Source organism: Lepeophtheirus salmonis, chromosome 13 (genome assembly GCF_016086655.4).
Source record: "Lepeophtheirus salmonis chromosome 13, UVic_Lsal_1.4, whole genome shotgun sequence".
In the NCBI taxonomy this organism is placed as follows: Eukaryota; Metazoa; Arthropoda; class Copepoda; order Siphonostomatoida; family Caligidae; genus Lepeophtheirus; species Lepeophtheirus salmonis.
The window spans coordinates 36372697-36378019 of record NC_052143.2 but is presented as its reverse complement, the minus strand read 5'-3'; the positions used below and the strand labels follow the sequence as shown (position 1 = coordinate 36378019).

General features: G+C 30.9%; 1 long non-coding RNA gene across 1 annotated transcript; it reads left to right on the top strand.

Moving 5' to 3' along the window:
• Positions 1 to 3062: 3062 nt before the first annotated feature.
• Positions 3063 to 4811, top strand: LOC139907027 (uncharacterized). The gene is made up of 4 exons (XR_011783330.1): positions 3063 to 3944; positions 3995 to 4103; positions 4155 to 4294; positions 4357 to 4811. It is a non-coding gene; the product is annotated as an uncharacterized lncRNA (long non-coding RNA).
• The last annotated feature ends 512 nt before the right edge of the window (positions 4812 to 5323 follow it).

The following is a 5323-nucleotide window of genomic DNA, read 5'->3' as shown; positions in this document are numbered from 1 at the left end:
GCCTGCCCTATTTGTGCAACCATCTTTTGGTGGGTTTATAAGATTCTGAAAGCTTGAGAATGGTGTCTCATCGGGACGTCCCCGGGAGACAAGGACATCCAACAACATCAAGGACCAAGTAACGAACAAACCCCGATTGAGCTTCCGAGTCGTCTCAGCTGAGCTTCCCTTACCACCCACAGTGGTTTTTAGAATCCTGACTGATTATCTCCGCTTTAAAAACCTCTATCCCGTGTGGGTACCCCCATTCTCTCTCTTAGGCCAACAAGGATGGACGAGTGAAGTGCAGTTCTTAAAGCGGAGGAAAGTGGAAACGTTGAAACAGAGTCCTACAGCCTGGATCTCAATCCCTGTTTTCTTTCGTAAGTTGAAGCACTTGCTCCGGGATTACGATATTGATAGTCATCAAGACCTCACACGCAGCGTTCAGCGGGGGATGAAGTGAGTATATGAAGATTATGATTCATGCTGAAATCCTCTTTTAATTATGATCCCCATTCCTGCTAATCCAATTTTTAAACATAAAACATAAAATTATTTGCAATCATTCAGTTTTATTTAAGGGGGAAGGGGGTTATTAGCTTTCTTATCCTTAGGCAGATTCCATCCTAGTTTAGGGTTTATTTTTTAAGTACAGTTTATTTATGTTTTTGCTAGGATTTAATTACAGGGTTTATACTGTTGTAGGATTATTTTCCTTAGGTTATTTATATTTTACATTTATTTAAACATCGGGTTACTCTCTAAATTAATGGGGAGCCGGGGTTTCAAAAATTCAAACTTTCAGCTAGATCAGTCTATTTATTACTGTTTGGCTTTCGTTTGAATAGAGAAATCGGCTCTCTTTTGGATTCGCAAGGAATAATCCTCATCAACCATCTGAAAAAGGGTAAGACAGTGCATATTATTCATCGTTATTGAACTGTTTGAAAACCAAGCTGCAAAAAATGCCAATGTTTGGCCTCGAAAAAAGTCTTTTTCTATCCCAACAATGAACTAGCTCGCACCTGAGCTGCTGTGGTCGCAAAATTAATGGAAATAGAGTTCCAACTCAAAATACGTACAGCACTAGAAATCTCATGCACATTCCCTCTTTTGTCATACATTCCCACATCATGGATTTTATTAATAGTTTCTATGGTAGTAAGCTCAACTCGGAGTCCAGTACGTTCAGCGTTACATGTGGCCACTTCGAAAATTTTGAAACCACTTATAATCTGTTCTAATCGAAGGTGCAGAGTCCCCATAATGTTTATCAAGTTTCTTTTTAGCCTCTTAAGGCGTTTTGTATTTCATAAAGTAATTCTTTTTCACCCATTTTTTTGTAAATCACTCCCCTTCTTCGATTCAAACGAATGACAAACACAAAGAAATATAACGATCTGGCTGAAAGTTGGTGTGTGTTCTTCCCAGAGATGTTACCAACTGAGCATAACCTCGATACGCCCCAGTAGTGCCATATCTTGGACTTTACACGGACATATCAAACGATCCTCGTACAAGTTGAGCTATGGTACAAATATAACTTGATAAGCAAATTATACAAGTTCCACCCAAAAAGTGAGATGAATTATTGTTAAATGGAAGATTTAACAATAATTGAATATTTCCTAGATTTTCTGTTTATTATTATTTTATTTTTTCACTCATGTTTAAGTTTATTCTTCTTTATCTTTTTTACCAGGTAAATGAGTCCTCCTACTTCAGAATTTAAAATCAGAGGGTATTAACCACCCTCGTCCTATGTAGTGTTAATTAATGAAAATTTCAGGCAATGGCTTCTTTTTTTTGAAAAGATCGTCATTCTATAATATATTGTGTGCATATTTCTTGGAATTACGTTTCTTTAGAAAAAACTATTAACATAATAAAATTAACCGTAAATTGAATTATAACCTCTTAAATGTCTTTAGTGTACAATTTTATTGTAGTAGCTATTATATAAAAGAAAAAGATTGCATCGTCCACTCATTAAATGGTTTTAGTGTAATTTCAGTCAATTTAATAATACGTTTCATGCTCCTTATCAAATTTATAGCTGATTTAAGTGAAATTAAAATTAAATCCAAATTCAAAAATGAGAAATTTAGTTTATTTTGTTGATTGTTTATTATATTCAAAATATATGCAACATCTAGCAGTTATGAGCATTTTTTTTATTTTGTTCAATGTATGAATGCTGTTTAATTGACTCGGGACCTATGCACCATCTAACGACTATAAATAGTTATTTAGTATAGATGAATTCTACTTAGAATGATCAAAAATATACTGTCATAATTATTTCACGTATTAAATTTAAAAAGAAAGGTGATGGGTGTATGGAAAGAACAGGATCTAAGGCGGATTACCACATTTACATGTTTAAGTGTACGAGGTTTTTTTTAAAAGTTTCTGACCTCAGCGTGAAGATGGCAGCACTCATAAATAAAGGCTAGTCACATCTAAAACACTAAAATAAACAATTTAATCTAAACACTAAAATAAACAATTTAATCTAAAACACTAAAATAAACAATTTAATCTAAAACACTAAAATAAACAATTTAATCTAAAACACTAAAATAAACAATTTAATCTAAAACACTAAAATAAACAATTTAATCTAAAACACTAAAATAAACAAAAACTATGCATATAAATTATGTTAAGGACTCACACAACCTCGATCGAAAAATATAGAATATAAATATTTCTTTATAAATATATAAATTCATATATTTATATGAATTTATTATAATTATATAAATATTTATGTATTTTTGTTTTAAAATAAGTTTTATAATTTTGTAGAGCATAATTATGAGTCAGATACTATGAACTATTTTCTTAGTTAATATTTTAGGTTTGTGGTTTATTCTAAAAAAAATACATAACCCTGTCCAAAAGGTTGACTTGTATTAAATTACATAAGATGAATCTTAGTCGAAAGACGTGAAAGGAATGAACTGTGGAAGAGTTGAAAAAACGTATACTCAAAATTTTAGACAAATCAGAATTAGAGATAAGGGAAAACATTCTTGATTGATTTACATGACTCCTCTTTCCCTTAGAGTCTCTTTAGTCACATCTATCTAGCATCTGTTGACAGTTACACATCAAAGTTTCAGCTATTTTGAACGCACATTTGTTATTTAACGTGAGTGTTTTTGTCAAAATGGACAAAATTAACTATGGAGCTGTAATTTTTCATAATTTTCTCATTTTAAACTTGGATTATTTTGATTTCCATACGCTTTGATATGCGTAGGAATATTGCCTTTAAAAAAACAAAAATATTTAACGACAGCTCCATACTCAATGTTGTCCATAAACAATATAAAAAAAAAACTTACATCAACTCTCTTGAACAACTTCAACACGTCCAAAAGGACTGAAACTTTAGTGAGTATCTGTTAACAGATGCTAGATTGATGTAACTATCTTATATTTATGAGTACTGCCATCTTCATCCTGAATTTGCAAGCTTTTCAAACCACACTCGTATATACTACATATAGGTAAGGGTGTTTTTTTTTGGTAAGAATAGAAAAGCGTGCGAGGAGAAGAGAAGAAATGCTTATGGCATCATTGATTAAATAATATATATCTTCTTCTATCAATCAAGAACGTTATCATTCCCGCCTTTATTATTCAATATTAATATAATATTAGACGATGATAGTCAATAGAGAACTGAATAAAATGCCAAAAATAACGTCGCCTTCTGTCTGGATTTCTGAAAATGGAGGCCCAGGAATTTGGAAAATACTTACCAGATGAGAACCAGATGGTTTGTCGGATTTGTCGATATAAATGTGCCTTTAGACCCCTGTCTAGAATTACACGCCACTCATTATCCTCATTTCATATCAAGAGCATGGATATTCATCTAAAAAATTAAGTTAATGATGAATACATCAAGTCAGACCTTAACTTTGATCTCACAAATCTGCTTATTGCATGTAATATACCCTTATCCATTGCTAATTATCTACTATTATGCCATTTATAGAAATACATTTAAAAATGTTTGAGTCATCCACACCAAATGACGATCAAGTTATCAGTAAAAAGTATTTACTAATATCGAAATGGAATTCTGAATTTTGTACTATCTCACAGTAAGTATTCATTTTTTTTAAATCTAACCATAAAATATGATTCTATTTTAGCTAAACATATCAAAAATTATGATACACAACTTATTAAATGGCAAAAACAACTGCTTAAATGGTCACAACAACGGGGGTAGTAGCTTTGGAGGGTTCGCAACTAGTTTGCCTGATCCTATTTTCTTCGCTTAAAGACTTGGGTATGATCATTATGTTTTTGAATATTACATAGTCAATAAATATTACTTTTTTATCACTTAAGGCTTAGCTATGGTTGATAGGCTCCAAGAAATGGTGTTCAGAAAACTTATAAAAGGGAAATACAACTGTTTCAATGGTCACAACAACGGGGGTAGTTACATTGGGTGTAGCATTATAATTAGCAATTGCATATATCCTTCATCATAATAGTATGTTGTTATATAATCATAAATACCGGGGGAATCTATTTTTTATGCTCTTAATAAGGAGTAATATCGCTAGACATTACTACATAATTAGCTTTTGCTCTAAATCTTTAAGATGGATTTATTTCTAACATTTTTTTTATTTGTATATTTTTTGTCTAATTTTATGATTTTGACATTTACTTTATTATTAATAATTTTTCATTGTTACTTATATGATTCCAATTGTTTAATTTTGTATATTTAACATAAATGTATGATGGTATATTTTTTATTATGTAGATTATATTTAATTAAAGCCTTCTTTTTTAAACTTGGAACTTCAAATATATTTCGAAATACTCTACTTTGTCGTTTCATTAGCTATTATTCTGAGAATAAGGTTCATAATGAATTACAATTTCATGGAGTGTGACGTTTTCAAATCTACTGTAACGGATAAAAAAAGTCGAAGTCAATTATATGTAGTATATCTTCATTAAACATTTTGCTAATAAATACTTTCGTTATACCCTCAAAAATCATAATAAAGCAGGCAAATGATAATCACATCAGTATTTTAAACAATGATAACATATGTCTTTTTTTTCCCCTTCTCCTTGCACGCGTTTTTCTCTACAATATTATCAGCTTTACATATAGGGGAGTCCGCAGGATTATATATACATAAATATATATATTTATTGTGAGAAGTTTTGTCTATAAATTTAATAATTTTCTGTCTAGTAAAATAAATTTTTGTAGTTCACGGTGCTACACCTCACTTTCACAAAAAATTTACATGTATTTTCTTGTCAACTATCTATGTTTTTGTTTCGTTTC